We start from the raw sequence: 12,986 nt of genomic DNA on the forward strand, positions 1-12,986 counted from the left end.
AACATGTACCAAGGACGTCCCAAATGACGTGCTTCTGCCAAACTGCATTCCGAGTATGTGAATCAATTGTCAAACGTGCTCTTAGTTTAAGAAATTTATATAAATTATTCTTGTGGTGAAATAGTGATAAAATCAGGTGTTCGAAAAAAGGTGAACCTTTCGTACCCAACCCCTTGCCCTGTGTCATACACATGTCTATTTCAGGATCACAGTCTTTGTCTAGACTGATGTAGACTGTGATTATATCATTATTATATCATGTAGCTCTGATACTAGGGATTCCAATAAACGTAAATGTATTTTATCCTACGTCCAGCATCCATCACAAAGCAAGTCAATCGTTCAGATCAAAATAATTGGGAATTGTACAAGACCCTATCTACATAACTTTCGTTTTTCCTCTCAGTCTACATGCTACTAAAATACTTTTACAAGATGCGAAATACCCAACCCTACCATATGTATACAGTTACTATAGCATATCAATAGTCCCATTGTGTGAAGCCCATTCCTGGTGTCCCCCGCCGTGATATTGCTGGAATATTGCTAAGAGCGGCGTTAAACCCAACTCACTCACTCACTCAATGGTCCAATTCTGTGTAGACGGCTATATTGGCACTAAAGCAAGCGGGATGGAATCCAACAACTGGATGATAGCCATAAAGTTTCCACAGTCACTAGAATTATCAGACAATAACATAGTCGTTGCATCTTATCGAAAGTATTAAGAGGATGACATTGTGTTAATAAATCACTATCAGATAGTTCTGATACCAGGTGTTCCTGAAGAGCTCCTACATCAGGCAACCATTACACACATACAAAGTCAATTGTTCTGCTGAAAAACACAAGCAGGATCTCATCAGAATGACTATCTTCTTTTCTCTCATTTGAAACTGACACATGTCAATGGTCTCCTTCTATGTAGACGACAGTACACACCTTGGCTCAAGCTATATCGGCACTGAGGGAAGCAGGTTGAAATCCGACAACTGGTTGATAACTATCGGCTCTATCAACCTGACCATGGGCGTCACCGAGGCCGACTGTGTCTTAACCTACTTGGGAATCTTCAACCAGGCAGATGGTCGTGAGTAGATACTTTACAAAGATCTAGTTGGGCGCAAAACCAGGGGGTCGCTATCGCCTAGCTCGACGGTAAAATGTATGAAGGAGTCAAAATAGAGCCATTTGATATTCAATTTTGATTCTTGCATGTCTTACGAAGTCCAGGATTCGGTCTCGATGGGATGAAACATTACGGCAGGGAAAATTTCGAGCGAGGTTACCAATAGATGGCTAATAAACATTAGCCACTGTTGTAGTGCAAACACCACACCACGAATTTCGAAAGATGTTAGTGATAAGTTTCAGAAACCTCTGAATGACCAATCAAAATCGAGTATCTTGTTGTGTTTCTATAAAACATGTTCCAAACGACATGGATCATAATTACTTTATTATAATTTATTCAGCTCCAGGTAGGAATCTATACTTTAACGGATATAAAACAGGCATCACGGATCCAGCTGTTTTCGACGTCCCCCTCTCCTGTCTAAATGGTTAGCTGCACTTCATCTTGTAGACCATGTTGTCTGTTTCACTTTATATCATTAAATCAATAATTATTCTTTAAAAGTATAGTAACCTTTGTGTTTAATTACAAGCACAACACCACAAGAGGTGCTACCCTTTCTGGTGATGGCATCTGTGTGACAAAAGTCCGCAGTGTAGTCAAGCTGGTGTTTTGCAACAATATCGTGGTTCCATGTATGTGTGGTGTCCTCGGTTGTCTTACGAGGCGACTATATTTGTCCAAGAGCCCGGGGTGATTTTTGTACCGAGAGAGGCCAAAAGGGTTGAACGTGTATTCTGATGTAAAATTGCCCCACGAATCCAAATAATTTTGTCTTATAAATCTGTGGCTTTAGCCCACTAGGGGTCGCTGAAGCGATGCCTCAGCATGTTTTTCAGGTAAACTGCTGCATTATTTCAAATGACACTTCCCAACTACAAATACTCTGAGTCAGTATTTGACCCAAAGTGGTTGCCATGTGAAGACGAACAATGAATGTGCAATTTCACAACTTAAAATGTTTAACTGAGTAGTAAGTAGAACAATTACAAATTGTTTTTCTTCCTAGATGTATGATTGTTTGTCATTCTACAACCTGAAGTTCAATGTAATGAAACGGAAATGTAGTATAATACGGTACTTAAGGCTTATAAATATGTAAACATGTGCAAGGAATACATATATATCAATCAAATGCATATGACACACAAGATATGTGTTTGATCTAAGAAAAAGTAAGGGTAATTCTACACTCAAGGGGGATAACTCAGCCTACAAACACGTAGTTAGAAAGCTTTTTTAAAGTGTAATAAATCACCAACATTTCTCTAGACTTTAGAAGCAGAATAGAAGTCACAAAACCCTTTTGACATCCATAAGAAATCTCTGCTAAAAGCAGAGTCGAGCGCACAATTGTGACTATAGCCTGTAATAGTAATAAAAGAAGTTGATTCTGACTTCTCACATTCATATTTTTGTATTTCTGTCTGAATGTACGGGCTACCCCATCACAGGTCATACTCATCGTAAGTATGGAGTCAGTGTCATCTTCTCCAGTTTCACCCTCATCTGATTCCTCAGGGTCTGGAAATGTGCTACTCATTTGTCTTGTGACGCATGTAGATACCTGTGGTGACTCATACCATAAAGGGGTGGAGGGATGGGCTAGTGGTCCAAGTGTTTGCTCGAAGACCTGAGTTCAATTCCACATATGGGTACAGTGTGTGAAGAATATTACCGGTGTCCATCGCCGTGATATAATTGCTGGAAGTTTGCTAAAGGTGGAGTATAACTAAAAATACACTCATACCATACAAGATGAAAAGTTCCATCCTCCAACTTCCATCCATTTCCTTCTGGCTTGAACTTAATTTGATCACAGAGTTGGGCATTCTTCCACATACTTTAATCATAATTGGTTCTCTTGATCTTCTGAACTAATGATATTCGACAAGGAAGAAAGACAGCAGCATCTGTTCCTTTGATTTTGTCTAAAGGACCAAGGCCTGTTGCTGGAGCATACACTTTTTAGAACAAACTATAGTGCACATCATCAAATCTTAAAAGGCTTGGTTATGTATACAATTCACATAAAAACTTTTCACATCCTGAAGCAACTTGTCAAGGTAACTCCTCGGTGTTTCCTTGACATTTAAACGCAACCTGAAATGCAACAGAAGTTGCGGATTCCAGATGCTGCAGTGGGCACACTTTCCCCTTTCTAACTGAAGCCGAGGTATAGTCACGTCCAGTAAATGCATGAAATGAGGCATGGCGTCAGACAGTCCTTTCCAAATGATCTTGGCATGTTTATGTATCTTCTTGAATTGTTGCTGCTGTGTCCTTCCAGATTTAAACTCCATCAAGTCTTTGGATGTGGGGAATCAAGAGTACAAATATATCAGTATGTGAGGATCGGATTGGTATGTGTTCTTTCTTCAAATGTTGGCAGATATTGTAGATATGAAAAATGATTCTTGTGTCTGCCTCTGCACGTCATTGAAGATGAGGAACAACAGTCCTCACAACTGTTCCCTGATTAGCGGTAAACACACAACGTGTATCCTCAAGAGTAAGTAAAGTGTTGTGGAGCCTAAAAGAAGGATGATTTAAAACTTGCAAAATTCAATACATTTGTAAAGTTGGAAGGCCGGTTCTGACCCGGATCACTGACTGCTTTGACTTCTGTAGCTCCACGCTTTCTTCGCTCAGTGTACTTTATTGATGAACTTGCAGAAGTAGCACACACAAATTCCACTCGGGTTCCATGTATGCAGAGGATCTGTCGGACGAACTTGGCAATGTACATGTATTCATATCTTGAAGGAAGGTTTGTAAGAAACTGGATGACGAACATTCCATCAATTACACCCACGTCAATGTTATCTGGGAACTGTATGTCTTTTACCTTTTTCTTTAAAAAATCTCGTCGGTTTGGACTTGTCAGTCTTGTTCGTTGAACCATCCATTTGACCAAGTAAAAGTGGAAAAGGTGTTAGAGGGAACCGGAATACTTCAGCGAGATCAATTTGACTAGAAGAGGCAAGGTATAAAAGTCAGCCAATCAGATAACAAGAACACTGAAGTTCTTCAGTTTCCTGTCTTTAGTCTGATTGTTGACCTTAAGATCTCCAGCAGTGAAATTCTGAATCCTGCTTCTTGGGATTGGTTTATCATATCTAGCCTGGTCAGAAAAGCAGCAATATGAAAAATCACAGTTAACACGATCATCAGCATCATTGTCTGCTGGTGGTTTTTCTGTTGATATACAGTAGAAATGTGTGTTCAGATGAGTTATTGTGAAAGGATTGAGGCAACTTTCACATGCAGTGGCAGGTTTCTCAACATATCCATGGTCCCGTTTGATCCGTGCTGATTTACACTCCTTTGTGACATCTTCCTTGTCTATTAGATCTACACCCTGTTGATGATCTCTTACCACTGCATTACTCACTACACGTGTAATCATCCATTGCCTTCTGCTACATAGTGACTGAGTGAAGGATGAGATCATGCCTGTCTATCTGGATGCAGCATCTGCATCTACAGTCTGTTCCCGGGCCATATCCACTGGTACTCTTGCAAAAGACTTGGTTGTTCTTTTGACTGAATTTCCACAGGATTTGTCTTGCACCAGCATGTGTATTGTCAATGTTCAGGAGATTGAGATGATATCGTGTCATCCATCTTGCATACTTGTGACTGTTTAATTGCAAAGAACAGTGGACTAAGTTGTCCTTAGCAGTAAGTGAACAGGGCAAGATCACTGTTCTACAAGTTCTGCTGAACATTAGGCACAGATTGACCAGATCAATGTACATCATCTAGTAATGGGCTGTTTTAACATGAGTTTCAGATCGTGTCTCATTCAGGAACTGGTCATAGTCTTTGAGAAATGCAGTAACCTCCTCTGATTCCAAGACCTCTATCAGGGTACTTTCTAATGCAGATCCAGGAGTCTCTTCAATTCTGTAATGACATTTTGGGGAACAGAGTATTCTGTAATGACATTTTGAGGAACAGAGTAGTCAGACAAGAATTTCTTGAAGTGAAGTTCTTGAGAGGCATTTAGAATTAGGTATTCAAGTAAAATGCAAATATTATGAATGACAACTTCTTCTTTACTGTATGTCACAACGTTTCTGGGCTATTCCTTGCCCCTTCGTCAGGTGGATTGTAACAAACAAGGTACATCAATGAGTATATATACTAAATGTACAAGAAGCCAGTGTTGCAATAAATTGGATAAGAAACAGATGAAAGAGTGAGATGTACAGATAATGGGGATTGTTTATACAAGGGAAGAGTTTATACAAGTGATTATCAGATGTGGGTAGAAGCCAGTAATGACCTAATTGAATTCCTAGGCACTGGGGAGGTACACACCTTGATCCCTGTTCAGCTGCGGTTGTAATTGTCTTATCGTTGAAGACTCTAGTAGTTTGCGCTTGCGCCAATCATGGACATTAGTGGTTAATACGGTTGAGTGTTGCCAGTCAGTGGAGTGAATAGGGTTTTTGACGATGTGCTCTGAGAGACCTGATATATATTTGGTCCATTTTTGGTACGTATGTCAAATGGGCAGGATGTTTCACCTATGTATATGGAGCCACAATCACATTGCAGAATCAACATACCATGGCCAGATCAGTCACCACATCAGCCGTCTCATAAAGAAAACTACCAGCATCGACGTAACATTCCACTCTGATAAGACCCTGAAAACCATCCTGAGAGCCAATGGGCGAGTTTCCTCTACTAAGACCAAAAATAGACCCAGGGGATGCATATACAAACCGCACTGTGATTGTGGCTCCACATACATAGGTGAAACATCCCGACCACAACCTAAACACGACGGAAACCTAGAATTATACATAACAGAATTGAAATATCATCATTTGGTCCAGGCTTTCTGCAAATTTCGAATATCCCACAACAACTTCAAAGTCAAGAAATATTGGAATGGCAAGGAAACACCAATAACAGAATTTTACTGTCCACGCTGTGATACTCGGGAAATTGAAAATTAAAACAATGTTTTCTTCATATGTCAGAAATATCACCATATACGAGACGAATACTTCTCGCAGCTACAAATGTATATAATGGACAACTAACTAGTCCAGCCATTTTCAAGTCTAAAAACCGTCACGTAATCCACATAACTGCTTTTTTCCTTCACCATATCTACAGACTTAGAGCAACCTTTGTACACCGATATTGACCACTGTTAATTTATTCAAATGAATTGTAAACTGTCTTATAGGCCACTAGGCCCGCATTACAAACAAAACTGTCTGTCTGTCGGTCAAAAAATTATAACTTTGAATATCAATTCAGCTTCATTCCAATCCTATATAGAGATTCCCTCATGGGATTCTCAGGATATAGTGCTGTTGATCGGTGGGTTGTCTGGTCCAGACTCGATTATTTACAGACTGACGCCATATAGCTGGAATATTGCTGAATGCAGCGATAAACAACAAGCAAAACTTCAACTGGGAAACAATCCCGGACGATATGTAAATAGTCGCAAAAAATAAACCACGTTACTGGTGTCAGTTGGTGTCCGTCTTTTCATGTTGAACATGTTGCTACCTGTGGTCAGTTTGTACACCTCCACACCTATCATGTGGCACGAACGAACAAAATATGTCCCTCAACGTTTGCAATTTCTGCAAAGATAATTTCCGTCACATTTGGTTTTCAACTTTACATTTACAAACGACAAATTTCAGGGAAAGTCTAAATCCTTGTTTTATTCATAACCACGGTGACCATAGATACGGATACATCTATGTATCCCAAACATTCACCAAATTTGTTTTTGAGGATAGTCAACATTGGGTTTTCTTTCGCACTAACGTTCTGTATTTTGCTGTACCGCTATGGGCTGTTTCACCAGACATTTCTCCGATGTTTGGAACGACAGGACCATAATTAGCCGGTAAAGCTAGTTCAGTTGAGCCAATCATTTAGTTTACATTTTTATCAACACAAGTTGGTATCTTTAATGCGCCGATGCCTTCCCGCCTGTTTATGATGTATCAAATGGTGCTCACATTATGATCCCCTTGCAGGAAGCGATATTCGCTGTACGTCGATTGTAAGCCTAAATTCCAAATTGCACTCAGGAATATTCCAGCGATATGGCGGCGGTCTGTAAATAATGGAGTCTGGATCAGCCAATCTAGTGATCAATAGCATGAGCATCGATCTGCGCAAATTGGAACCGATGACATGTGTCAACCAAACCAGCGAGCCTGACCACCCGATCCCGTTAGTCGCCTCTTACGACAAGCATGGGTTACTGAAGGTTCATTCTAACCCGGACCTTCACGGGTTTGAAAAATTCAACTTTAGATTACCTAGTGACAGTCTTTTTAATTAATGGTTTTTTTATTTATATGTAGAAAAACTCAAGATAACCTTGGTGGGTAGTGTGCTAGGTCCAAAGTAATTTTTAGAATAATTCTTTAAGCTACCAACTGTGATAGTATTATCCTCGATTAACTCAATGAATTTCTATAATAAGTTAATTGTATAACATATCTTATCTCTCTCAGATTAACAATGAATCTGTAGGTCTTGGTTAACGTAATGTTTAAAATTTTCAAAATGAAGACATAAGCCAAAAGTATTACAGATTTAAAAATATGAATGCAGCAAAGATGGATCGGGTGATCCTGGCACCGTCAGAATGGATCAGCTCATTATCAGCTCAGGGCCCTTTTCCCTTGCGAATGGGACTGCTTCCAAGAAGCGCTGCCAAGTTGAACCCACCAAGAACTTTCTGGAGAATATGTAGACTCCCCAACACCAAAGCCTGCTGTATTACCTAGAGTGTCAGAAAGGATGCGGACCCGGTGAAACCACGGCATACTATTGATCTGGTGAAGAGATTAGAAGGTATCAAACCAAGAGCACCGTGAACAATGGGGAGTCGTTCAACTTCGTACTTTGGATGCAAGCATGAGGTTTCATAAGCGAAGTAGGTATAGTTTTTTCCATTATTATTAATTATTAATTGACTATAAAGGAGTTGGATAAAGGACAAATGGCAGTTACAGGGAGCTGTAAGGAGCTGGAGAGATGACCAGGGATCACGGCGTGTATGTGATGCGACAAGAACGGGTATTTGTCAAATGGATCGTTGTACGATCATTATGTAGTGAATCCCCCCAAAGTGCTTGGACAAATGCCCATACCCTACGTCGCATACCCTCTTCAGTCGTCATATCCGTTGCAGAGGTAACTGTCGCCATTCTTCCAACTCACGCATATTTGAACAGGCTTTACATCTGTTGCTTGTATCCGTCGCCCGATAAAGTCCCAAATATGCTCCTGGGGGTTAAGCTCTGGAGTCATGGGCCCTCAACCGAAGGTGAGTAACTGAATTATTCTGACTAAAAGCTGTCAATGCACGAGGAGGTGTGTCCTTGCGTAACCATCTTGAATCCTGGATTTATAGCAAGAGGATGACAGGCCAAATGGGTGACAACAGCTGGAACCAGCATATCCTGGTTATACCGATCACCCGTCAAATTCCCACGTATTGTCACCAAGCCAAGTTTACAGTCATGAGTCACAAATCTCCGAACCATGAAGGAACCTCCACCAAAGAAAACAGTTGTGTTTTTCCCGCAAATGCGGTATTCCGCTGCTTTCAAACTCTTAAGCATCCATCAGTTACACGAAGGAGCAATCGGTTTTCATCAGACCAATGTATTCTTCGCTGAGCTGAGTCCCCGATTCGCTCAGTACAGGAAGTTTGATGTTTGATTACCCACCTCGAGTTGTTCCTGGCTCTCCTTAGGCGATTCCGGACTGTTTAGGAAATGGTAACCAGTAGTGCTTCAGAACAGTGTTTCTGGAGGCTTCTTGTCATCGAGTGAGTTACAATAGTGCCCTACCTTCAGGATCTGGCGTCGCCCAGAACGTGGGCGATCGTTCACCTCATTAGTTTCCCTGTAGTTACTGACCAAAAGACTGACAATTGTGTAGTGGATATTCATATCCTAATCAACTGCTTTCAAGGACATACAAGAGTTATGCACGCCAATATTTTGGCATCTCTGGACATCTGATAACTGTCTTCGTACCATAGTAACAAAAAAAACCTGATTGCATTGTAACCCATTCAGATCAAATACCAACATGTGACACATGCACAAACAGCATTTGAGAAAATTTGTGGATTTGCTTCAGGACATGCTCCAAAGGTGTTCTGTCAGCTGTCAAAATACTCAGGGGTGCTTAAGTTTTTTTTCCAGATGTATATTCGTCACGATATGGCTGCGATATTGCCGATGTGACGTTAAATATTAACTCACTCACTCCAGGTGTATATTTCACTTAGTGTATGAGTTTTTAGTTTTAGGATGCTTTTAGCAATATTCCAGCATCTCAAGGCAGGGGACACATGGTCCCCATGTGGGGAATCGAACCCAGTATTTGGCCTGATGGATAAACACTGGAACCACTATGCTAAAACAACGGCCAGCTTGATTTTGTACACATGTGCTAACGATTCCATGAAAATCATCCTACTGGACATCTCTAGGGATGACATCAGCAACAAGGTAAAGGGGCCAGTAAACAAACAAATTCAAAATAAAACACAAACTGTTTAATCAACAAAACTTTAGTTTCGATTGATCACACTTTCACTAACACACATGAACATGTTATTCAGGACATCCTCAAGGTGCTCAATAACAGGCTTTATACTAACAACACACTTATCACTAGAATATTATGCTCAGATCAACACACATTACTACCATTATTATAAACAATCTTTCAACATACTTAGTTAACTAATAACAACAGCTGACTCCCTATCATGACTCTGCGACTACATGTCATATTTTTTAGAAAAGTATTTTTATGTTTTATACATTCCCTCTCTGTGTGAAGTTCTGATCCCTTCATAGAAGATCTTGTTAGACTCACAGTGAACCTTTTTCTTTTTTTTTATTATAGGATATTTATATAGCGCACATATCCACGCACTAGTGCATGCTCAACCTTGACTGCCCAGTGTAACTGAAGGATGCTTGGACTCTTGAGCCAGATGTCAACTTTCTAAAATTATTTGATTTAGTTAGGTTGTCATCTACTTTTACAAAAATCAATTAAAGAAATGAAAACCAATACAGCTATATGGCGGCAGTCTGTAAAAAATGGAATCTGGACGAGACAATCCCATGATTAACATCATGAGCACTGATTTACACAAATATTATTTTGTTTGTACTTCTGCTATGAGTAGATACATGGTGCTCAGAAATGACCTTGTGTGTACATATTCACAATATTTTTCATCTCATTATTATTTACATTTGAAGTGTCTGTTTTTCAACTCACAGAAATTAGATATCTTTCTGTGAAAGCTTGACTTACTCCTACTGAGAATTAATAAGAGTTCCCACTGACTGGCTGATCACAGCATTTATCTTACATGCTTTCCTTATGAGGGATCAGCTCTTCACATAATGAAGTGCAGCAACAGAGTAAAGCAGGGCTTGATTTAAGATTTGAATTTCAAGATTTAACTTGCATCAGGTTCATGTGGCCATGAACACCATGTTGCACCAAACAAAAACAGGTTGCACCCTTGGCCAATAAATCTATCACAGTTAAAATATAGGCCAGTTTGCACATGAGTGTACAAGTGAGTGAGTGACGAAGGTTTTACTCTATCTTTAGTAATATTCCAGCAATATTATGGTGGTGGACACCAGACACTGGCAATGTGATGAATAGAACCTGCGCCTCGGAGGTGATGAGAGAATGCTTTAACCACTTGGCTACCCCACCGCCTCCATAGCTGCACGTAATATTAACAAGAGAACTCATGAGTGAGTTTAGTTTTACACTGCTTTTAGCAATATTCCAGCAATATCATGCCAGGGACATGTTGGGAATCAAACCCGGACCTTCGGTGTGATGAGCGAATGCTTTCACCACTAGGCTACCCAACCACCCCACAATCATGACTGACTGACTGAGTTTGGTTTTACGCCGCTTTTAGCAATATTCCAGCAACATCACGGCGGGGGACACCAGAAATGGGCTTCACACATTGTACCCATGTGGGGATTCGAACCCGGGCCTCGCGTGACGAGCCAATGCTTTAACCATTAGGCTACCCCACCGCCCCACAATCATGAAGTACCGAGAGTTTGAAAACATGACAAATTACACATACCACAGGGTCTACTGTTGTAGTTTGGAAAATAAACGTTAGGTGTATTGAGGGTGTCCAAAGATAAATTTTGTTTGGATAGAGTTTACAGACATAAATTTGAAACATTTTACAGGCACATGGGTCATGAAGACATAAAATATTAGATTGTTTTATACAAGTAAATCGAGCCCTGTTTTAAAGACATGAGATTTATCAATCCGTTAACACTCTTTCGAAATTAAATGAACTGCTTCTCACACTTTTAGTGTAGTTATGACTAATAACACAAATAAAGTTCACAAAAAACAACTGTAACACTTGTATCCATGACAACACAAACATCGCTGACTTCTCAGTCACCATTTATAAGTCGAGAAAACATCCTCCTTTTTCAATTAAATTTCGAAAATATTGCAAAGTAGTAAAATTACCCTGATGTCATTGTCTACATTTTGGTCTGATAAATATTTACTTGAAGTTAAACAAGATTTAAAATCGAACCACCTTGGACTGATACATACACATTGTATGTGTATATGGTATTATGAATATTACAATAACACAAAATATAATAACACAACATAACAGTTATATGATTGTTTTACCCAAACATTAAGAAAACATACAAGTTAGTTTAACACTATTGTCATGAAATTAAATACACCAGTATAAAAAAGGTAAAATATACACCCAATATGATGAAAATATAACAAGTGTTGGATTGTCTTGATGGGGGTAAGGTGGGTCGGGGGTTGGGGTGGGGATGGAACCGGTTGTGGTTTATGTGGGGGTATGAACCGGATGAGGTTGTTGTGGGGTGGGCATAGGGTGGGGTTGATGTAGGGCTGGGGATAGGGTGGGGGTGAGGATAGGGTGGGGTTGATGTGGGGCTGGGGACAGGGTTGGGTTGTGTGTGGGGTGAGGATAGGGTGGGGTTGATGTGGGGCTGGGGATAGGGTGGGGTTGATGTGGGGGTGAGGATAGGATAGGGTGGGGTTGATGTTGGGGTGAGGATAGGATGGGGGTTGATGTGGTGGTGGGGATAGGGTGGGGTTGATGTGGGGCTGGGGATAGAGTGGAATTGATGTGTGGTTGGGACAGGGTGGGGTTGATGTGGGGGTGGGGATAGGGTGGGGTTGATGTAGGGGTGAGGGATAGGCTAGGGGTTGTTGTGGGGGTGAGGATAGGGTGGGGTTGATGTGGGGGGGGATAGGGTGGGCTGTTGGGGGGTTAGGGATAGGGTGGGGCTGATGTGGGGCTGGGGTGGGGATGGGGTTGATATCGGGTGGGGACAGGGTGGGCTGATGTGGGGTTAGGGATAGGAAGGGGGGTTGATGTGGGACTGGGGATAGGGTGGGATTGATGTGGGGTTGATGTGGGGCTGGGGATAGGGTGGGGTTGATGTAGGGGTGGGGATAGGGTGGGGCTGATGTGGGGGGGGTGGGACAGGGTGGGGCTGATGTGGGGCTGGGGTAGGGAGGGTTGATATGGGGGTCGGAATAGGGTGAGGTTGACGTGGGGCTGGGGATAGGGTGGAGTTGGGGGTCAATGTTATGGGTCAGTGATTATAAAACGGTGTGCCTTTAGTGAGCCATTATTTCATGAGCTTAGTCACCCAAACACATGCAAATACAACACATGCTGTCAAGTTGAATCTGAAACAAGAAATCATCTCTACCTGAATGTGGATCATCAGTCTGAATGGAAACATGGTGA

At 41.1% G+C, this 12,986-nt stretch overlaps 1 long non-coding RNA gene across 1 annotated transcript; it reads right to left on the reverse strand.

Moving 5' to 3' along the window:
• Positions 1-9,692: 9,692 nt before the first annotated feature.
• LOC124260746 lies at positions 9,693-11,061 on the reverse strand. Its single transcript, XR_006894157.1, has 2 exons — positions 10,109-11,061; positions 9,693-10,040 (listed from the first exon to the last, which is right to left on the reverse strand). It is a non-coding gene; the product is annotated as an uncharacterized LOC124260746 (long non-coding RNA).
• Between the last annotated feature and the right edge of the window lie 1,925 nt (positions 11,062-12,986).

Source organism: Haliotis rubra, unplaced genomic scaffold (genome assembly GCF_003918875.1).
Source record: "Haliotis rubra isolate DU_JTF1 unplaced genomic scaffold, ASM391887v1 Scf773, whole genome shotgun sequence".
NCBI lineage: Eukaryota > Metazoa > Mollusca > Gastropoda > Lepetellida > Haliotidae > Haliotis > Haliotis rubra.